The sequence below is a fragment of the Schistocerca gregaria genome, chromosome 7, assembly GCF_023897955.1.
Source record: "Schistocerca gregaria isolate iqSchGreg1 chromosome 7, iqSchGreg1.2, whole genome shotgun sequence".
Classification (NCBI taxonomy): domain Eukaryota; kingdom Metazoa; phylum Arthropoda; class Insecta; order Orthoptera; family Acrididae; genus Schistocerca; species Schistocerca gregaria.
In genome coordinates, this window is record NC_064926.1 from 97888412 (window position 1) to 97913265 (window position 24854).

Here is a 24854-nt window from a genome sequence, read left to right on the forward strand (position 1 = left end):
AGATTCATTGGAAGAATCCTAAGGAAATGCAATCCGACAACAAAGGAAGTAGGTTACAGTACGCTTGTTCAGCCACTGCTTGAATACTGCTCAGCAGTGTGGGATCCGCACCAGATAGGGTTGATAGAAGAGATAGAGAAGATCCAATGGAGAGCAGCGCGCTTCGTTACAGGATCATTTTGTAATCGCGAAAGCATTACGGAGATGATAGATAAACTCCAGTGGAAGACTCTGCAGGAGAGACGCTCAGTAGCTCGGTACGGGCTTTTGTTAAAGCTCCAAGAACATACCTTCACCGAAGAGTCAAGCAGTATATTGCTCCCTCCTACATATATCTCGCGAAGAGACCATGAGGATAAAATCAGAGAGATTAGAGCCCACACAGAAGCATACCGACAATCCTTCTTTCCACGTACAATACGAGACTGGAATAGAAGGGAGAACCGATAGAGGTACTCAGGGTACCCTCCGCCACACACCGTCAGGTGGCTTGCGGAGTATGGATGTAGATGTAGATGTAGATGTAGAGAATAGCGCAACTGCAGGGACTTATCCCTTGCACACTCCCGGTGAGACCCACATTCGCAACATGTCCACACCATTACATTCGAGTGCGCCTAAGAGATGTTTGCCCATCATACTCATTACTCGTGGCAGATTAATCTACCAAGTCTCGTACGAATTCGGGCATAGTGTGTGCGTTTGCACAAGAAGGTCAATGGCCAGGAAGCCATATTTTTAACTATACATGACAATAGTATCTGTTCCCGAAAGAACAATGCAAAAAAATACCAATTTTGCTTCTTGAATGTTAAGTGAAATATCATTCACATATATGTGGAATAGGAGCTGACCCAAAAGTGAAATGTGGGAGAATCCATTTGTGATTTTTATCCCAATAATGAAAATTTTCTACCCTTCTGACATTGTCTGAATTATTCACCACAATACTTTGCATTCTGTTGTTCAAGTATAAGTCAAATAAGGTGTGTGTAAAACCATAAATTCCATAAAACTTGAGTGTCTCTAAGAGAGTATAATGATCTACACAATCAAACACCTTGGAAAGATTGCAGAAAACACCAAGTGGCAATATATTATAATTTAACTCTCTTATTTTTCAATGCCCCCCCCCCCCCCCCATGAATCTTGGACCTTGCCATTGGTGGGGAGGCTTACGTGACTCAGCGATACAGATAGTCGCACCGTAGGTGCAACCACAATTGAGGGGTATCTGTTGAGAGGCCAGACAAATGTGTGGTTCCTGAAGAGGGGCAGCAGCTTTTTCAGTAATTGCAGGGGCAATAGTTTGGATGATTGACTGATCTGGCCTTGTAATACTAACCAAAACGGCTTTGCTGTGCCAGTACTGTGAACGGCTGAAAGGGAGGAGAAACCTCAGCCGTAATTTTTCCCAAGGACATACAGCCTTACTGTATGGTTAAATGATAATGGTGTCCTCTTGGATAAAATATTCCAGAGGTAAAATAGTCCCCCATTCGGATCTCCGGTCAGGACTACTCAAGAGGACGTCATCATCAGGAGAAAGAAAATTGGAATTCTATGGATCAGAGCATGGAATGTCAGATCCCTTAATTGACCAGGTAGGTTAGAAATTTTAAAAAGGAAATGGATAGTTTAAAGTTATATATAGTGGGAATTAGTGAAGTACAACGGCAAGAGGAACAAGACTTTTGGTCAGGGGAATACAGGGTTATAAATACAAAATCAAATAGTGGTAATGCAGGAATAGGTTTAACAATGAATAAAAAAATAGGAGTGTGAGTAAGCTACTACAAACAGCATAGTGAATGCATTATTGTGGCCAAGATATACACACAGCTCACGGCTACTACAGTAGTACAAGTTTATGTGCCAACTAGCTCTGCAAAGAAATTGATGAAATGTATGATGAGATAAAAGAAATTATTCAGATAGTGAAGGGAGACAAAAATTTAATAATCGTGGGTGACTGGAATTCAATAGTAGGAAAGTGGAGAGAAGGAAACGTAGTAGGTGAATATGGAATGGGGGGGAGGGGGGGGGGGGGATAAAAGAGAAAGCCACCACCTGGTAGATTTTGCACAGACCATAACTTAATCATAGCTAACACTTGGTTCAAGAATCATGAAAGAGGGTTGTATACATGGAAGAAGCCTGGAGATACTAGAAGGTATCAGATAGATTATATAATAGAATGACAGAGATTTACGAACCAGGTTTTAAATTGTAAGTCATTTCCAGGGGCAGATGTGGACTCTGACCACAATCTATTGGTTATGAATTGTAGATAAAAATTGAAAAAACTGCAAAAAGGTGGGAATTTAAGGAGTTGGGACCTGGGTAAACTGACTAAGCCAGAGGTTGTACAGAGTTTCAGGGAGAGCATAAGGGAGCAATTGACAGGAATGGGGGAAAGAAATACAGTAGAAGAAGAATGGATAGCTTTGAGGGATGAAGTAGTGAAGGCAGCACAGGATCAAGTAGGTAAAAAGACGAGGGCTAGTAGAAATCCTTGGGTAACAGAAGAAATATTGAATGTAGTTGATGAAAGGAGAAAATATAAAAATGCAGTAAATGAAGTGGGCAAAAAGGAATACAAACGCCTCAAAAATGAGATCAAGAGGAAGTGCAAAATGGCTAATCACTGATGGCTAGAGAACAAATGTAATGTATTACAAACTAGAAACCCGCCTCGATTGTGGGTTTCTAGTTTTTAGTATATTAACCAACAATTGCTGACACGCTGCGATGTTGAAGGTTCACAAATGTAATGATGTAGTGGCTTATCTCACTAGGGGTAAAATAGATACCGCCTACAGGAAAATTAAAGAGACCTTTGGAGGAAAGAGAACCACTTCTATGAGTATCAAGAGCTCAGATGGAAATCCAGTTCGAAGCAAAGAAGGGAAAGCAGAAAGGTGGAAGGAGTATATAGTGGGTCTATACAAGGGCGATGTACTTGAGGACAATATTATGGAAATGGAAGAGGATGTAGATGAAGATGAAATGGGAGATATGATACTGCGTGAAGAGTTTGACAGACCACTGAAAGACCTGAGTTGATGCAAGGACCAAGGAGTAGACAAAATTCCATTAGAACTACTGATAGCCTGACAAAACTGTACCATCTGATGAGCAAGATGTATGAGACAGGTGCCTACATCTACATCTACATTTATATTCCGCAAGCCAGCCAACGGTATGTGGCGGAGGGCCCTTTCCTGTTCCAGTCGTGTATGGTTCGCGGGAAGAACAACTGTCTGAAAGCCTCCGTGCACGCTCAAATCTCTCTAATTTTACATTTGTGATCTGCATGGGAGGTATAAGTAGGGGGAAGCAATATATTCGACCTCATCCAGAAATGCACCCTCTCAAAACCTGGTGAGCAAGCTACACAGCGATGCAGAGTGCCTCTCTTGCAGAGTCTGCCACTTGACTTTGTTAAACATCTCCGTAACGCTATCACGGTTACCAAATAACCCTATGACGAAACGCGCCGCTCTTCTTTGGATCTTCCCTATCTCCTCTGTGAGCCCGATCTGGTACAGATCCCACACTGATGAGCAATACTCAAGTATAGGTCGAACGAGTGTTTTGTAAGCCACCTCCTTTGTTGATGGACTACATTTTCTAAGGACTCTCCCAATGAATCTCAACCTGGTACCTGCCTTACCAACAATTAATTTTATATGATCATTCCACTTCAAATCATTCTGCAGGCATACTCCCAGATATTTTACAGAAGTAGCTGCTACCAGTGTTTGTTCCACTATCATATAATCATACAATAAAAGATCCTTCTTTCTATGTATTCGCAATACATTACATTTGTCTATGTTAAGGGTTAGTTGCCACTCCCTGCACCAAGCGCCTATCCACTGCAGATCTTCCTGCATTTTACTACAATTTTCTAATGCTGCAACTTCTCTGTATACTACAGCATCATCCGCGAAAAGCCGCATGGAATTTCCGACCCTATCTACTAGGTCATTTATATATATTGTCACAAGCAACGGTCCCATAACACTCCCTTGTGGCATGCCAGAGGTTACTTTAATGTCTGTAGACGTCTCTCCATTGAGAACAACATGCTGTGTTCTGTTTGCTGAAAATTCTTCAATCCAGCCACACAGCTGGTCTGATATTCCGTAGGCTCTTACTTTGTTTATCAGGGGACAGTACGGAACTGTATCGGAAGCCTTCTGGAAGTCAAGAAAAATAGCATTTACCTGGGAGCCTGTATCTTTTATTTTCTGGGTCTCATGAACAAATAAAGCAAGTTGGGTCTCACATGATTGCTGTTTCCGGAATCCATGTTGATTCTTACAGAGTAGATTCTCGGTTTCCAAAAATGACATGATACTCAAGCAATACCCTCAGACTTCAAGAAGAATATAATAATTCCAGTCCAAAGAAGGCAGGTGTTGACATGTGTGAAAATTACCGAACTATCAGTTTAATAAGTCACGGCTGCAAAATGGTAACGTGAATTCTTTACAGACAAATGGAAAAACTAGTAGAAGCCGACCTCGGGGAAGATCAGTTTGGATTCAGTAGAAATATTGGAATATGTGACGCAAAACTGACCCCATGATATATCTTAGAAAATAGATTAAGAAAAGGCAAACCTATGTTTCTAGCATTTGTAGACTTAGAGAAAGATTTTGACAATGTTGACTAGAATACTCTCTTTTAAATTCTGAAGGCGGCGGGGGTAAAATACAGGGAGCGAAATGCTACTTACAATTTGTACAGAAACCAGATGGCAGTTATAAGAGTCAAGGGACATGAAAGGGAAGCAGTGGCTGGGAAGGGAGTGAGACAGGTTTGTAGCCTATCCCCGATGTTATTCAATCTTCATATTGAGCAAGCAGTAAAGGAGACAAAAGAAAAATTCATAGGTATTAAAATCCATGGAGAAGAAATAAAAACTTTGAGGTCCGCCAATGATATTGTAATTCTGTCAGAGACAGCAGTTGAATGGAATGGACAGTGTCTTGAACAGAGGATATAAGATGAACACCAACAAAATCAGAACAACGATAATGGAATGCAGTCAAATTAAGTTGGGTGATGATGAGGGAATTATATTAGGAAATGAGACACTTAAAGTAGTAAAGGTGTTTTGCTATTTGGGGAGCAAAATAACTGATAATGGTCAAAGTAGAGAGGATATAAAATGTAGACTGGTAATCTCAAGGAAAGCATTTCTGTAGAAAAGAAATTTGTTAACATAGAGTATAGATTTAAGTGTCAGGAAGTCATTTCTGAAAGTATTGATGTGAAGTGTAGCCACGTATGGAGGTGAAACATGGATGATAAATAATTTGGATAAGAAGAGAGCAGAAGCTTTCAAAATGTGGTGCTACAGCAGAATGCTGAAGATTAGATGTGTAGATCACATAACTAATGAGGAGGTATTGAATAGAATTGGGGAGAAGAGGAGTTTGTGGCACAACTTGACAAAAAGAAGGGTCCGGTTAGTAGGACATGTTCTGAGGCATCAAGGGATCACAAATTTAGCATTGGAGGGCAGCATCGAGGGTAAAAATCTTAGAGAAAGACCAGGAGATGAATACACTAAGCAGATTCAGGAGGATGTAGGTCACAGTAGGTACTGGGAGATGAAGGAGCTTGCACAGGATAGAGTAGCATGGAGAGCTGCATCAAACCAGTCTCAGGACTGGAGGCCACAACAACAACAACATTATTCAATGACTAAATGTTACTCTGGAATGTAGGGTTTTTGAAATCAAAATGAAAGATGCAGGTTTCAGATCAGGGAGTGAAATTCATATAGGGACTTCTAGAAATACAATTTTGGTCTGCTCCCAGGCAATTTGGAGTGCTGCAGGTTTATCAGACCTTCATCATGTGGCTTTCTTATTGCTTTATTTTTTTAAATTCTTTCATATCTGTTTTCATTTCATAGTAAACGGAAGCTACTGTCAAATTACATCCCCAAATGCAACTTGTTCATCTTGCATTCTCCAAATTGCATTGTAAATGTGTTGCTTATGTTGTGCTTGAAATTTGCTCACATCTGTTACATTGAATAGAGTAAATGTTTCTTTCTGAATGCTGAACTGCATAAAAGACATGGTAGTAAGGAACCAAATATTGGGTTCGTGTATATTTTTGCAATGTTTTTACGTAAGTTTAATAATCACAAGAAATACATCTAAAAGACTTCAGTCACTAATAATACATTCTCTACAACAGTATGTCAACTCTGGGGCCACTTTCTGATTCTGTGACTCTAGAAGTCACATGGTTTTGATGCGAAGATGTTGCTGTGCCATGTTCATGCTGCGTTTTCATCCAGAAAGGAAGTCAGGAAACTCTATAAAGGATGTTAGACAGTGTGTGTAAAAGCCAAAAATCTGAGGGCACAAGATCAAGTGGTTGTTATCATGGAGTAGCCTCACTTCACACAGTCTTCTTGCTCATTGTATTTGGATTGCATCTGCCTTAGTCATTTACAATGACTGTTAGCAGTGATGGTTACACCTCAGGGAAGTAATTTGTAGTACACCACACTGACGCCATTCCAACGGATAAATAACATTATCTTTTGTTGATGTGTGCAGATCTTTGTATGGGGAGTTGCTGCTTTTTCTGCACTCAACCATTCCTTTCTATTCCTTGTGTTAGCATAAAGACACCATTTCTCATCACTTGTAACAATACAGAATAGGGATGGGCAGTGTTCTTCACAAGCCAGTTAAAACCAAACAAGCAGAGGGTCACGTATGATGACCTGCTAATTTTCATGATGGCATAGAGCATGCTGTACCCATACACCCCATTTTTGAACATTCATATTTGTCAGTAAAAATCAAATATGGTAGAATGGTCACACTTCATCATCAAATTTCCTGTTCTTGAGTACACTGTTGTGGATAATTGTGGGTTAGTGTGGTTAAATGATCCTCATTAAAACCCAAATGTCTTGCTGAACATGGTGAGTCACTAATGTCAAAATGATCAATCTTAAAATGAGAAAACCATTTTCTCACTGTTCTCTGTCTGATGGCATTATTCCTGTACATGGTGCAAGTGTTCCTGGCTGTCCCCACTGCTGTCACCCCTCAGCTAGACTCAAAACAGAAGAATAAGTCGGAAATGTTCTGATTTCTCCACTTGGCATTCGTTTTCTAGCATCCACAACTATACTTCTATCTCCAACTGAAAAAAATGACAATATATGAACTCAACTAGCAACAGTGAACTACAAATAACAAAATAAACAGTAAATAAATCCATAGCAATTGGAATAACAACATGCAAAACAAAAATGCAACAAACTTATACCCCAACCTAATACTTATCTAGTTATGGTATGAAATCATAAGTATAATATAGTATAGAGGCCATACACAAGATTGCTGTACATGGCTATATAAGTCTTATTTGCCCACTGGGGCTTTCAGCTGCGGGTTATAAAGGTGTCAGATTGATATCAGGGGCCTCTGGGGGAAGGGGGCTCTGATGGGGCCACGGAACAGCTGAACAGCACAATACCCAAATTGGCACATGTATTGACACACTCTACAGTAGTGGTAACAGAGGTAACAGTAATGTGTAGGCTACTGCAAACCCTCCTTGTTTTAGGGGAAGAGAGACTAGATGCTGGCTCCTCTGTGGGGCACTGATGTTGACACATACATAGTTATTGAAGCAGCCATCCCAGGCACAAACAGTTCCCCTTTCGTCTGAACTGGCAAGCAGCAACGGATGTGGTATGAGTGCAGAGTCACACACCTTCTGGCCCCCTTCGTGAGGGCAGAGGACCCAAGCACCACACAGGCAGGAATTGGGTCCACATCAAAATGTCCTTGGTGCCATTAACTGAAAAGCTGCAGTGTCCTGAGGTAAGGTATGTGGTGTCAGCAGGTCTACAGAAGGCACTGGCCTCAGTGTAGGAGGTACTGCTTCACTGTAGGAGGCACCTGCAGGCTCACCAATCAAGCTCCTGTGTCCCCTCACACAAGAGAAGGCACAGCAGCTTGTGGGCACTAGTCCACTAGTGAAAGAGCCACAGACCACCTTGGGAGGGTGGCTGGGCATGCCGCAGGTGGCATGTTGCCCACCAGAAACTGTGACAGTGGCAGATGAGGTGCCCATGCAGTGGTTAGTGGGGAGGTGTCTGTACCCACCTGAGTATGCAGCCAATTGTAGTGGCACACCATGAGGCACTCATTGGTATGCACTGTGAACATGAGGCACCCACACTGGATGTGTGGACAGTGCCTGGAGTCTGCGGGGATTGATACTGGAATTCTGGGTGTCCCTGTCTGGCAGCAGGAGGTGGAGCAGTGTTTGCAGCTGCTGGCTGTGTGTGTTTGGCCTGGCACTTGTCCATAATTGGAGACATTTTGTAAGAACTGAGAAAAAGGTGATGGCCTCCTTGGCTGGCAATTCCATGACATATTTGTACATATGTATTTTGAAAGTTTTACCTCACCACTGGATTTTGGATGAAAGGGAGGTGCCAAAAGATTGCGCCAAAATTGGAGGACCATTGTCTGAAACCACTGCATGAGGTAGGCCTTTGACAGAAGAAACTTTTGACAGCACCTTGACAGTTGTATGCTGTAGTAGATGGTCACTAAACAACATAAGGAAACTTTGAAAAGGCATTGACAACTGATAACCAAACAGTGGCTTTAAACATCTGGCAAAGTCAGTATAGGTTCTTTTCTGAGGTAGAGTGGTTGCTGACTGAGGGGGAAAAGCAGTGCTCAATGCCACCTGTTGATTTGAACACTTTTGCCATGCTGTAACTAGGCACTCTAACTCATGCTGCTGCGGTATGTTGAGTGCTTTCAATTCACAAGTGATAGATTCCTCAGAGCTATTTGCATGACAATGGGGCAGAGCTGGCACCACTCCATACTGAGACGTGACTGTGGGCAACACGAAATGTTTACCAGGATGGAAAAGGGCAAGATGTGGCACAGAGCATAATTTATTTTTAAGTTACACAAAGTCATGCTAACAGGTGAGTGACCACTTGAAAGGAAAAACTTCATAAAAGTACTGGTGCAGAGGATGTCCCAGAGTGGCTGTGCCTGGAATAAACTGGTGATAGAATGCTATTTTACTGAGGAATGCCTGAGTTCCCATAAATTTGTTGGACAGGTTAACACAGTAATAGCGGTGGCGTGCTGTTCCAGTACTTGAACTCCCTGTCTGGAAATTTCATGTCTGAGAGCCAGAACAGAGGATGGAAAAAATGTGGTTCTGTAAGATTGCACTTCAGATGGTGTGCCAAATGCTAAAGAGAGAATGGAGGTTATGTAAGTGTTCACAATATTGTAGTAACAGGTATTTCAACTAAAGAAGATAGATGATGCAACAAGGTACATCTGTCATAAGTTGATCCAGTGAGCATTGGAGTAGCTAGTCCTCAGCAAAATGTCAAACTTTAAATCTTCACATTGATGAGGATGAAAAGTCATACTTACCACAAGAAGTTGTTTCAGTGTGTCATTTAATGGAACCTGTAGGTATATCATATCCAAGTCAATTTGGGAAAAGGATTAGCCCCAACCAATTTTGCAAGTACTTCATCATCTCAAGGCAGAGGGTACATGTCACTATCAGGACTCTGTCAATAAACTGGTGTGCCAGCTCCAACTTTGTGGAGAAGTCTAATTTACTAATCAGAAATGGCATTAGAATGATGCATAGAGACTCAACATATTCAGTTCGGACTCATTCACATAAGGACATGGACAAAATGTGGCAGTACATAAGAATGAGATTTGTATGTGCTATGAAGGTGTCCACACACCCTAATTACTCAGAAAATGAATCTAAAATTTCAGAACACAGGTAATGTAGGTCTTGATCTGACAAAAGTTGCACATTGTCATTAATAGAAAATTCAACAGTAACAGAAGCATCCAAACCAAACAAGTTTTCAGTATGAGTATCATTAACAACCAAATACATGATTGAACAGATTATCAAGGGGTAAGCTGTGGCAGACATAAATTTATTGAGAATAGGAGTGTACTTTTTGTTTGTAGCTTACCAGACAGCATTTGATGGTAGCAGGTGGTGGGAGCCCGGTGGAGGTTCGAGTCCTCCCTTGGCCATGGGTGTGTGTGTTTGTACTTAGAATAATTTAGGTTAAGTAGTGTGTAAGATTGGAGACTGATGACCTGAGTTGTTAAGTCCCATAAGATTTCACACACATTTTTCATAGTGGGAGCCCAGCTGTGCATGCATCTGATAGTGGTGGAGTGAAACAGCTGCTCTGGTGTTCACTTGCAGAGGTAATGGTTTCCTTGGCACAAACACTTCATTAAAGAGCTTATCCCAACATGCAAACAATGATGAAGTAGAACAAATATCAATGTCCATTTGTTCTCAGGATGGCAGGGAATGACAAACCAAAGCAGTGTCATTTTTCTTGTGGCACAACAGCCACCATTTTGGGCATGCAGCCCTCTTATGATGCCCAAAGCGAGAGGGATTTGACCAAAATTCCACATTGTCTCATTGTTGTCAACATCGTTGTTGTCATCGTTGTTGTCACCACTGTTGTCACCACTGAAGGGTTTGTCTGTCTTGGTTACATTTCCAAGTTCAAACGGCATTGACTTGCTCATCGCCCTGCAAATTTGTTGCAGTGTGCTGAAGCAATTCACTATTGATGATGGCAACATTCCCCTATCCTTTGATGTGGTAGGCTGCAGCATGGTAGACTTTAAAGGAATGACTAGTGTTAAAATTTCTTCTGAGGACAGATCCTCACATTGAAGTGCTCTTTGATGAACTTCCTTAACAGCTGCTAGGTGGATAATTGCATCTCTAACAATAAAGTCTGAGTAAGATTCTTTGGAGTTTTCAGTAACAAAGTGATACTTAAGGCTCAAACCCTGTAGCTCCACTGCCTGATCCTGATAAGACTGATGTGACCACCTGCAACACAGATGTGGATGTTCTTGTGATGCTAAGACAATGATGAACTACACATTTCATCAGAAGTGTGAAGCTGGTTCCTGCAAAGCACAACTGCTCGTGCAGATACGCTGTAGCAATTTTTCACAAGTTTCCCAGTCTTCAGCAGAGTCATTGTATGACAGATAGAAACCACAGTGAGTGCACCTGAGTAGGTGGAACCTGAACTATAAACATAGAAACTAGTTTTTTCAAGGTGTCCGTAGTAAATTACTGCTACCAGACAAGTGCTTGAGATACCATATTCATGGATAAGATACACACACACACACACACACACACACACACACACACACACACACACACACAAAAAAAAAAAACCAGTCACTTCAGTTCACTGCACAGAAGTTCTACTTTTTGCCATTTTTTTCCTAACTCTGAACACAATAAAACACCTTGGTCATAAGAAATGGACTAGTTGTCGAGTCAGGATGAGTCAACGTAAGTACGAGGTACATGGCTATATGAGAAGCATTTGCCTACCAGGGACAGCTGTCTATTGGCTGCAGGTGATAGAGGCACCAAACTGAGATCAGTGGCCTCTATTTGGGACCCATAGCAGCTGAACAGCACTTTAATCGAATGAGGGGTAGTGGTGGTTGAGGTGCAATCATGTACAGGCTACTACATACTCCATACATGATTCCACTCCATATGACACATAATCTGGTTTTATCACATGATGTTCTGCGTACTCATGTATATGTGTTCCTGCTTAGAAATCGTGTTCAAACTGCAAGATTTAAATGCATTGTAAGTAAATTGTTCTTCTTGTACAGTGTTTTCCATAACATGTGAGAAAATACAAAAACAGAATGCAAACAAAAAGTCCATATTAGCTGCTTTTGGCAGAATTTATATTCTTCTTTAGTACATCTTGTCACAGAGTAGGTACAGAAATCTGCTTTGAATGGCAATGCTTCTTGACACTGAGAATGCTTTGCTGTCTTATTGACTAAAGCCTTCTTCCATGTACATGTTAAAAATGCAACAGTGGTCACACAAATGTGTTCACATGTTACTGATAGGAGCTACAAATAATATATTTTAGCATAAATGAAGCTATGACAATCATCCTTCCACTGTGATGAAAATTTCAAAGCAAATAATACATTTTATTAATAAAGGAATTGAATTTCCAGTAAGAGTCCACAATCCTCATCAATATTTTGTGAATAAACCTCTCTAGATTGTTAAACAAAATGACTTTATTACAATGTTTTTGCATCTAATATCATGAGAGACCTGCAGTAAATATGAAAGGAACATTAAGAGTTTCTTAAACAATATCAAGTTCCCAAAACTTTAAAAGTTAAAATATATTTTGAAAGGATTGCTCATCAAAAAATTTGAACTTGTGAAGCAAGGTACAGTGTTCATATTGAAAGCTATACCTTATCAGGATGTCAACTGAAAATGAATTTAATAGTTATACTAAGATATAAGTTTAGTTGACACTTGGCACTGGTGTGGGGAACATTTCCTTAAGATTTTACTTACTATTACTATTATTATAATATTATTATTATTACAATGTGAACAACTTTGCTTCTGCCGCTTTTTCTCCACCATTTGAGACTTTAATGAAACAATTTGGTTACACATGTATCATTCAAAGTATTTTACATCACTGGCCACTACTTTCTCCCATCAGTTGGGCAGTGTATGAATCCTGCCTCGAAAAAATTGTTCATCTTTTGAAGCGATCCACAAATGGACCCAATTTGTGACTTCTTCATGAGATTGGAAGTTTTGGTCAGCCAGGCCAAGCGCCATTGATCTAAACAGGTGATATTCAGAGGGAGCAATGTCTGGAGAATATGGCAGGTGTGGTAGGACTTCCCATTTCAACATATCCAAGTATGTTTTGACCTATTTTTTTGCAGCACAACAATGCTCAACCCCATGTTGCAAATCTCTTTATCGTGCCTCTCACTTTATTTTGGCAGGTTGTCTTTTAATGCTCTGCTCAAATGCATTAATTTCTTTCAATAACGAGTACCTGTGATTGTTTCACTTGGTTTTAACACCTCATAGTACACGACACCAAGCTGGTCCCACCAAATGCAGAGCATGATCTTGGAGTCATGAATATTTGGTTTGGCCGTTGACATGGAAGCATGGCCAGGATATCCCCATGGCTTTTTGCATTTAGGATTATCATAATGAACCCATTTTTCACCCCGGTCACAATGCAATGCAGAAATCCCTTCTGTTTTTGCATCTGAAGCAACTGTTCAAACACACAAATGCCGTTCAATGTCTCTTGGTTTCAGCTCACACAGTACCCAAGTTCCTTCTTTCTGAATCATGCCCATAGCCTCGAGACATTTTTAAATGGCCTGCTGTGTCACTCTCAGTAATCATGCCAATTCTTCTTGAGTTTGACACAAGTCTTCACTCAGCAATGTCTTCAATTCTGCATCTTCAATAACATTCTCTTTCCCACCACTATGCTGGTCTAAGGCATTAAAATAACCATTCTTGAAATGTGGAAACCACTCACATGTTCTTTCACTAATAGCGTCCTTACCATATGTACTTGAGAGCATTCGATGAGACTCGTCCCCTGTTTTCTTCATATTGAAACAAAACAGTAACACCTCCCACAAATGATGAGAATTAGGCTCATAAACTGACATTTTCAGTCAAGAACAACTTTATGATGCAGACACAAATTGACTAATCTTTGGATGAGGTTATGTTGACCAAGGTGCAAGCTAACTGTGTGACACCTGCGAACTGTTTCTTTCGACCGCTACTTACCGTTGTCGCCACCTATCGGCAAATGGCAGAAGCAAAGTTGTACCCTATTGTTATTGTTATTGTTATTTATTATACATATAGTAGATCCTTTGTGGGCCACATGAAACTTCTACAGTTCCTCTTGTGGTTTTTCCATGAGACATTCATTTTCTCTCTTATGGTTTTCTTTCTTTCATCTGTCCACTTTGTACCGGTCTTTTTGGCTCTTGTCTCTGGCTGCACTTCCTACTTATCTATTTTGCTTATGTAGATGTTACAGTCTGCAGTGTCCTGAATGGTGAGTTGAGCATCAGTAAGGCTCCTTCATACTTGTTCAGCCCATGTCATCCCTTTAAGGTTCACAGTGGCTGTGAGTATCTGGTGTGTGAGTCTATACTCAGGAAGTCTGTGTACGTGTCCATAGAATTTTAGATGTATTTTTCTAATGTCAGCAGCAATATTTGAAATTTTCTCTGTAGTTTTGTTGGTTTTCAGTCTATATCCTGCTTGTTTTTTGTGGTCCAAGGATTTTCTTAATGATCTTTTGTTCTTCTTGTTGTAGATTTTGTAGTATCATCTTGTTATGGACTGACAAGGTTCTATTGCGTATAGCATCTCAGGATTAATGACAGTGCTGTAGTGCCTGATTTTTGCATGCATGGACATGCACTTTTTGTTGTAAAGTTGGTGTATTTGACTGTAGGCTCTCTCTAGTTTCTGTGCTCGAGTTTCTTCAAACTTTTTTTTTTCTAGTCCAGTGGGTTCCAAAATTTCCCCCAAGCATTTAAAATGTGGAACTCTGTTTATCCGTCCATATTTTGTGGTGAGATTCTGTATGTTTAAGAGTGTACACATAAATTCCGTTTTCTCAAAAGAAATTTGCAAGCCATCCTTCTCAGTGCACTCCATTAGTATTTCTATTTGATGTATTGCATTTTGTTCACTATCTGTCAAAATTGCAAGGTCATTGGCAAAGGCTAGGCAGGTGAATTCAGTTTTCCTTCCACCCTTCATTAGTTTCCATAGGCCACATTTTCTAAGCTCACTCCCCATTCCCTTATGACTTTGTCCAAAACGATATTGAACAGAATTGGAGATAGTCCATCTCCTTGTTTTGCTCCAGCTTCGATCTCGAGACATTCTGAGATTTCCCCCATGACATTTACTTCAGAGGTGGTGTTGGAGAGTGCTATTAGTGTGTTGGCAAGGGATTTACGATCGACTGAGTCATACGCCTTCTTGAAGTCAACGAATGTACATATGGTGGGCTTATGTCTAATAGCTCTGTATTTCAACATTGTTCTTAGATAAAAATTTGTTCAGGGCAAGAACATCCGGGTCAGAAACCTGCTTAATACTCCACAATCTTGTGTTCAATTTTTTTCCTGTGTTCTCTGCAATAGCCATGAAGAGAAAATCTTCTAGGTGACTGGTAGAAGTGAAATGCCTCGGTAATTGTTGATATCCGTTCAGTCTCGTTTTTTGTGCAGGGGATGGATAAGTGCACACTTCCCATCATCATGAAATTATTTTGCTGTCCAGATTTCTTTAATAATTTCCATGCACTCCTCAAGTGATTAAGGGACTAAATTTTTCTGTAGTTCTGCTACTATGTTGTCTTCACCGGCCCCTATGTTGTTTTTGAGATGGTGGATGTGCTTGAGGATTTCTTCTTTTGGGTACTGTTATTACTATTATTATTATTATTATTTATTTTCTCCATTTTATTTATAATTATAAAAAGGCATGCATTTTAAATTGAAAATGTATATTTATATTATAAAACTTGGTTAAAATGAATAAAATTGCATACTAGTGGCACCAACTTCTTGGATGGGCCATTTAGTTCATGTGCAGTTCACCGAAACTTAACAGCAGTTGAAATGAATACTTGTTGTCAATACCTATACACCAATTTGTTTGTATCACCTATACACCAAATATATGAAACTTTGGTATTAAATATGTTTCACATTAACTGAAAGTCGCACAAGCTGTGACATTGTTGCGAATAAAACAGTGACCCATATATGGAATGAATTTCCTTTAATTTACATCTATGGTCACAAACTTTTTGTTCATAGATTACCAGTTTCAGTCTACACTCCTGGAAATGGAAAAAAGAACACATTGACACCGGTGTGTCAGACCCACCATACTTGCTCCGGACACTGCGAGAAGGCTGTACAAGCAATGATCACACGCACGGCACAGCGGACACACCAGGAACCGCGGTGTTGGCCGTCCAATGGCGCGAGCTGCGCAGCATTTGTGCACCGCCGCCATCAGTGTCAGCCAGTTTGCCGTGGCATACGGAGCTCCATCGCAGTCTTTAACACTGGTAGCATGCCGCGACAGCGTGGACGTGAACTGTATGTGCAGTTGACGGACTTTGAGTGAGAGCGTATAGTGGGCATGCGGCAGGCCGGGTACACATACCGCCGAATTGCTCAACACATGGGGTGTGAGGTCTCCACAGTACATTGATGTTGTCGCCAGTGGTCGGCGGAAGGTGCACACCCCCGTCGACCTGGGACCGGACCGCAGCGATGTACGGATGCACGCCAAGACCGTAGGATCCTATGCAGTGCTGTAGGGGACCGCACCGCCACTTCCCAGCAAATTAGGGACACTGTTGCTCCTGGGGTATCGGCGAGGACCATTCGCAACCGTCTCCATGAAGCTGGGCTACGATCCCGCACACCGTTAGCCCGTCTTCCGCTCACGCCCCAACATCGTGCAGCCCGCCTCCAGTGGTGTCGCAACAGGCATGAATGGAGGGACGAATGGAGACATGTCGTCTTCAGCGATGAGAGCCGCTTCTGCCTTGGTGCCAATGATGGTCGTATGTGTGTTTGGCGCCGTGCAGGTGAGCGCCACAATCAGGACTCCATACGACCAAGGCACACAGGGTCAACACCCAGCATCATGGTGCGGGGAGCGATCTCCTACACTGGCCGTACACCTCTGGTGATCGTCGAGGGGACACTGAATAGTGCACGGTACATCCAAACTGTCATCGAACCCATCGTTCTACCATTCCTAGACCGGCAAGGGAACTTGCTGTTCCAACAGGACAATGCACGTCCGCATGTATCCCGTGCCACCCAACGTGCTCTAGAAGGTGTAAGTCAACTACCCTGGCCAGCAAGATCTCCGGATCTGTCCCCAATTGAGCATGTTTGGGACGGGATGAAGCGTCATCTCACGCGGTCTGCACGTCCAGCACAAACGCTGGTCCAACTGAGGGGCCAGGTGGAAATGGCATGGCAAGCCGTTCCACAGGACTACATCCAGCATCTCTACGATTGTCTCCATGGGAGAATAGCAGCCTGCATTGCTGCGAAAGGTGGATATACACTGTACTAGTGCCGACATTGTGCATGCTCTGTTGCCTGTGTCTATGTGCCTGTGGTTCTGTCAGTGTGATCATGTGATGTACCTGACCCCAGGAATGTGTCAATAAAGTTTCCCCTTCCTGGGACAATGAATTCACGGTGTTCTTATTTCAATTTCCAGGAGTGTATAATGACCATCTTAAGATCTTCAGCAAAAAAAAATGGGAAAAAAGATAAATACACTCACAGATCATGTACATCTTAAAAACAATAAATAGACCACAATGAAAAGTACTACTGGCATATATATGTGTTTGTGCACTTAAAGTATGAAGAAGCATACCTGTGTTTTATAGAAACATTGTCCTAGTGTACTGCAGTCATAGTGGCATCATCAAATGTTAAATGCAAAATCAGCACAAGCATTGTCAAATACATATAAACAACAGCATATGCAAAAGTCATGTTGTCAATAGCACTACTGCTACTGTTCAAAATGAGCTGCCCTACAGTAGTGACATCTGGTGAACTTGTAACACAAATACCTTTTGGCTATTGTAGGGCAGCTCATTTTGAACAGTAATGCTACTGACAACGATGCCACTTTGGCTGTAGTACATTAGGAAACTGTTTTTACAAAACACAGGTGTTCTTATTCATACTTACAGGGTACAAATGCATATGTAAATCAGTAGTACTTCCTATTATGGTCTATTTATTGTTTTTAAGCTGTAGATAATCCGTGAGTGTGTTTATGTTTTTTCCCATTTTTTTGCAGCAGGTCTGAAGAGGGTCATTATAGACCGAAACCGGTAAACTGTGAACAAACAGTTTGTGACCATAAATGTAAATTAAAGGAAATTTAACTGAAAGTTGGATGATAAAAGTAGTATTTGCTGTTGTAATTAGGCATGTAAAAAATAAAATAAAATAAATTAAAATAAATGAACTGTGCCTTATTCACCAAAGAATACACTAAAAGTTACAGACATGTAAAAATATATTATAAAAAATAAAACAACTCTGGAATTAAATTCATATAATTTGGAAGTCTGTCCATCTTCCAGAACAGCCAACGACTTGTTTCCTGAGGTAGGTTGTTGGCAGGGCGGGGCGAGGCAGGCCGAGGCGGGGCGGGGATTTGTCATATTCATTTCCAGTTTTGTGAAATAACCTATTTTCCAGAGCAATATGCCTCCCTGCATGCTTGGGGATGTGTTTTTGTAGGTATTATAGTGAGGTGTTTCTGAACTGAAACCTACAGCATTACAGTCATAATCAAATTAATTTTGCTGCAATGTTTGGCATTCCAAACAGTCACCCCCATCCTCATAAAAAAGTCAGTCATTATGAGAAAATATCCTAGCCACCATCATTGCAGGAAATGGGGTTGGAAGCAGAAATGTTGGAGGAGAAGGAAGAGGGCTCAAGGAAAAGAACTCGTGAGGTTTAGAAAAAGGGGTAGGGCTGTGAAATGTCATGGGACTTTACAGCATCTGGTAAGTCTCCCATGACCCTGTGTTCTGGGCGACTTTTCCAAACCTTACCACTTTAAAACCTCATCAATCCTTCTCTTTCACTCCCTCTTCATTCTTCTTCAACCCTTCTGCCAGGAGAAGGAGCCACTGGCTTCAGAAGCTTGCAATCTGTAATACCCTCTATATGAGTATTCTCGTGCCTCTGCCTGATGAGTAGACTTTTTATCTATTCAGTTACAATATATTTTCAAAAACTGATTATTTTCTTCTGATGACTGCTTTTTCTTACATTGCATCTCCGGTACATTATTCATATGCGTAATGTCCTCCGTGTATTGCCCTCCCAGGTTACTACAATTCTCAAGAGTTTATAATGTAAGTTCATTTAACCATCCTCCCAGTATCATCTTCAACATTGCCAAAATTTGGACATTTGGATTAGGTGCATAATGTAGTAGTTCATTTCATGTTTACATGATGCTTTCAATGTTTTGAGATAAACTGTGTTTGTCCCTATATTTCCCACCTGTATTTAGTATTTTCCTGCTGTGGGTGGAACTATGTTTATCTCTTGCATGTGTTTGACATGAGGTTTGTAAAAGCTTTATCATAATTAAAAGCAACTCATGATATGACAGAAAATACACTCCTGGAAAAAGAAACTGGTACATCCTTTTAGAGGTTTCCCGTTCACTTGAGATTTATTCTTGCGCTGCATTTACGGGTCATTAGCACAAGTGGTTCTGCGGTACCAGATATTGAATCACGCTGAAGCACCCATTTGGTATGTGTTGTAACCTCCACAGGGGGCAACGGAGGTGCTGACTGTGACATCCAGTCTATTGTACAGATGGCGAATACTGTACTGGGATGCGTTATGCTACACCTGCTAGACCTGTTCTCATAGTTGCGAGACATGTTGGTTGATTATGGGGTGATAAATGGCTTATGCCACTCATCTGCCACTTGTGCTCAATTGGAGACAAGTCTGGAGAAAGTGCTGGCCAGGGAAGTTTCTACATATCTTCCAAAACACATCGAGTTTCACAGCCGCTGTGGGGGCAAGCATTACCCTGTCGGAACAACACACCAATTTCCTCCTGCGAGAATGGCAAAAGAACTGGTCTAGTAACATTCTGCCCTTACAGAGCAATGGTTCTAGTCCCTTTCAGAAAAACTGAGCTAAAATAGAGTTGTAGTCTATCGCATCCTAGACCGTAAGGGTGGGGGTTGAGCCAGTGGGCCTTGAATGAATGCACTCTACAAGACAGTACTTGACAGGCCTGTGTCACACATCCAAGCGATCCTCTGATGGCACAAATTGTACGAGCTGATGCTTTGCCACAAGTCGAGGACAGGCTAGCCCCACTGCTAATAACTGACTTGCAACAGTTCGTGTTGGCATGTCAGGGCTCACAAGCTCTCTTATCTGTGCTGTGGTATTTTTAAAATCTGCCACAGATGTGTTTACAGTACCTCTGTCTTGGCAGGTGTCTGTGGTGTGTGCAGATCCAGGACCTCTTTCACAGGTGTGAGAATGTTCACGTGACCACTGATACCGGTTCATTGCACAGCTGACAAAGTACATCCACCTTGCATTGCAATTCTCCAAAAGGAGCATCCTGCTAGTTTGAAGGACACAATTTTACCCTTTTCAAATTAAACCTTGTTCAGTGGGCTGTAGGAGCATGGTTGCCTGCTTGTTCACACATTTCCACCATACTAAGCCTTCTGGTTGTGAGCATTCCATTTTAAAGGGCAAACTGAGGATAGAAGTCAGATACTCTAAGGAGCCCAGGTACAAGCTCTGCTCAACCTATCTGCAACAGACTGTACGTATTCTTCCAGCAGTAGGAGAATGAGCCAGTGTCCTGTTATGATTCTTCTGCATTCCCCAATGGTGGGCCAATGGTAAAAATTGAGAAATTTAGATGACTTAATTTAGAAGTTCATATGTAGGAATTTCTGTACTAGTTAGTATAAATGTATTTACCTGAAATCACTGGCCTTTATAACCACTTCCACAACTGTTACGCAAATGGATCTACTATTCTGTGTGTACAGCAATATTTTTGTTTCTGTTGTCATAGACTTTCATCTGTGTCAGTTTTCACTACTAATTAACAATAACAAAATAGATAGAATGTATAATAAAGGGCAACTGCATTGTTCTCTCCTAGTGTTTTGGTGTAAGATGAGTTTAGTTGCTACATTTCTGTTAAATGCTATAGAACAATTACGTTTGTTTCTCTAAATATTCAGTATATTCCATCTTCTCAGTTAAAAGCCACAGTATTTTGTCTAAGTAAGTGACATGTTACCAGAATTATTAAAAAAGTGTAAGAGTCTTTGAGAGATAAGACATTAAAATACATTGCTCATCCACCCACAATCATTGTTTGTCCAGAAATGAATTTGGCCTTGGAAAACACTGTGTATATCAGATTATGTCCCACTGCAGGAAGTCTTACATTTGGTAGGGCAATCACCAGAGTGACGTGGCAAGTAATGCCGCGTGTGGTTGGTTTGTGGGATTAAAGGGACCAGACTGCAACGCCACATGTCATGTGGCACTAGGCTTGATATGGAGTTTAATTTCTGATTAAATGTACACGGTCTGATGATTCATATGGCAAGTCACACCACTACTGGATGAATGTGGTGTGCTCCACTTTTGCAATGTGCTACTGTCGGTTTATGAAAGTTTCTGTGATGGTTGTGTTGCTATCTCTGTAACAAGGAAAATAAGATTATCCTAAGTTTGAAGTTCATGGAAAAATATCCACAATTTTATGATCACAGTAGTGCCAAGTTCAGTACCAGGAACAATCATTTTTGTGTGTAAAATACAGGTACAGCAATGGAAATTCATGAAGGTTTTTTGTGAAAGAGAAAAATGTTATAGAAATACATAGTGTGGTTTCCTATAAAACTTGTCCTCAAATTGATCTTCCACATGTTGTGCAATATTAGATCCTTTCAGAACGTACTTCGTTTTGCAAAGGCAATGCTCCACTTGGGTTACGACACTACAGATCCAATTTCTCAATTCCATAGCACTGTCTGTAGATCACTGTTAGTTTTGTGCTTGATATGAGTTCTCCGTAGGGTTGTCTGCATTGTGCTGCACAGATTACTTGGAATATGCACTGTCACAAATCTGTAAAAACTTATGCAACACATAACTTTCTCATGAATTTCATTGATACTTCATTGCATTAAGATGTCAGACACCAGGAACATCACTCTAAAATACTGAAAGAACATTCTGCAGGCCTCTTTCACCTAGATAATGTGCAATTAAAAATGCAATTTTGTTAGTTAATTATTTATTGGTAAAGTGCTTCATTTTGTGCTTACTAAGAGAGAGACCTTAATTCACAGCAAAATAATAAGAAAATTTGCAGTCTTCTTGCTGCAGAGGTGTAGTTTCTGGAAGTGAGAGCTCTCTGACAAACAATGCTTTATTGAAAGAGTTTCCTTTAAAAATTATGCCATCACTGTTGCAGCTCTACTCACCATATAGTTCCCGCTGTCACTACAAGCCATGACCTGGTGTCATACAGGGTTTCTCCCCATAGCGTGACACCTGGAGTAACACCACTGTGACTCTCCAAAGCATTTGCAAGAATGGGACCTCTCTACAGATCACTGGCCTGCCACACCCCCAGTGGAGGGCAGCCAGGGCGGGTGCAGTGCAGAACCATGACTTGTCACACTGATGTAATGTGATGCCAGTTATCAATGTCCCATACTTCTCAGTCATGGTGCCATTCCAAATGCAGCCCTTTGTGTTGTTGTATTAACAACAGCCTAGACATAGTAAGATAATCCCCTATTCTGTCCGCAACTAGTATCCAACTGATGGTGTGGAATGACAAAGAATGGTGGAAGGAGTCCATTACTTTTTATCAGATGGCAGGTACAGATGTGAAGAGGTTACAGTGTGCTTGGGCAGAATACCAGGATCCTCCCTTCTCATGGTCAGACATGGTTGACCACCAGCCTTGACAAAAAACATGCCTGCTCTCACATCCCTGTCCTCTCCAGTGTTGTGCACAGTCAGATCTGAATGCCTCACAAATAGTTTTAGTCAAAAACATCATTTGATTTTGCTGTCTGTCACAGGAAACAAAATTTTGCATTTACATCATGAAATATTTTACAGTACTGTTAATTCTTGCAATAATTGTAAAAGCATTTGTTGTAGATCTATTGGTCTGTACTAATCCAAATTTGGTAAATGCATATTGTGGAAATTGTAGCTTCAGATAACGTAGTTAAATATGATGATCTGTTAACAAAACTAATAAAAACATAAGCAACTGAATGAGCACAATTATTTTTTAAACTTGTGTTCATAAAATCAAATGGATAAGATTTAAAAGTTGGTTAGGAATACTTGCATTTTTGTATTTCTTAAACACTTTTCTAGAAATCCAAGAAACGTTATTCTGCTGATTTGCACAAATTAAATGCCACTCAAAGTTTTCAATCACTATTGCAAGTAGTTCCTGAGAAAATGGTACCTAAAGCTGCAAAAATCTTAACTTTATAGAAATTTGAAGAAAAGCTGCAACCATTTGTTCAATTCACTTCCAACGCATGTGAACAGTTGTCCATCACAATCCTCTTCATTCTGCATTTCATGGTTTCCTTTTCTTCTCTGACATGCTCACCTCTGTACCCTAGCTTCCATTGTTGCTTTGGAGAGCGTACATATCTGCTCTGGCCGAACATTCCTTGCCAATCGTGGTGAGAGCAGAAACGCTGTTCTCTGCAGTTACCGGGTGAGGTAGTTGAGGCACTGATTACATTTAGGAGGTTGGCATTTCAAATGTGCATCCAACCATCCAAATTTACGTTTCTCATGGTTTCCCTTAATCACTTTGGACAGATGCAGGGGTGGTTCCTTTGAAAAGGGCATGTACAATTTTCTTCCCCACCTTTCCTGACCCTCCTCCCCCTCCTCTGTTTCCTCTGCAGTTGTTACTCCAGTTTCCCCTAAAACTTTAATTCTGATTATTGTTCCACCATTGAAACATATTACAGAATGAAGAACACAAGAGTTCTGAGTTATTCATTGTGACAAATACGTTTTTTGGACACAATTCCCAGATCATACAAGGTACAAAGTACACACCACCATGCACCGTATGGTGGCTTGCAGAGTAAGTATGTAGTGTAAATGTAGATTATGTAATTGAAACTTTCATTGTGCTTGAATCCAATAAATAAAGAAGGTTTAACATGCATCAGAATATATACAGTTAACACAATTTACACAGTTATTCTTCACACACAGTTTATCAGATATTAAATGAGTTACACATAGTAAGTTTGTTGGCACTGTTTATGACAATGTAGTACAATAGACAACAAAAGCAAGATCACATGTGAACATAGTTAAACAGCTGTGCTGGGATACTTCTGGATAGCTCCCATAAAATTGGTATGGAGGTAAAACACACATCAGAGGGTGAAGCCACAAATGCTGTTAGGTATAAAACTACTTGATATATCAGCTCCGAATATATTCTGTTTGCATAGAATATTTGTATGTAAGGCTGCGACTAGCTTCTTTCAACAGAAACATGCTGAACAGCACAGCTTACATAGTTAGTTCCAAAATGTTGATTGCTTGAAGTGTGTGTATTTCAATCTGTTTTAGTGATCCAGATCTTTACAACTGCAAAATTTGTTGAAAGTGCATACTGCATATTTGTTCAGTACCACATCAGGTGATCGAACAACACATTTCAACATTGCTGTTATTTGCATCGAACTGTCACACAATTGACACCATTCACAAATAGATGTCACCAAATTCCTGTCATACTGCAGATTTTCAAAAATTGACATGAGGATGAACTCACATTCTGATGGTTCACCTAAAATAGTGCTTTCATTGTCACTGGCATTCATTTTGTTCAGGGGATCCTTCATCTTCAACAGAACCTACACAAGCAACATTCCAAGCTAGCTTTTAATATATAACATGTTCAAACCTACAGAATATATGTTGATTGGAGTAAAATGCCTCTGATGACAAGTGATCATTTTTCATGTCTTTCAATTTGTAGTATTTAGAATTTATGACCAAGACTAGCAGCTCATTTCCACCATCATGAAACTATCTCCAATGTAAATATGGCAACAGAGCATGATGTCACAGGGAAAGGAGAAATCTTGCAACAATGCAGATCATGCCTGAAATCACTAGATGGCTATCCTCAAGCAGTTACCTGTCTATGTTGGAGTGGAGTCAGCTTCTCTCCCTGTAGGTGACATGTGAGGGAGGGTCAATAACAGGTGC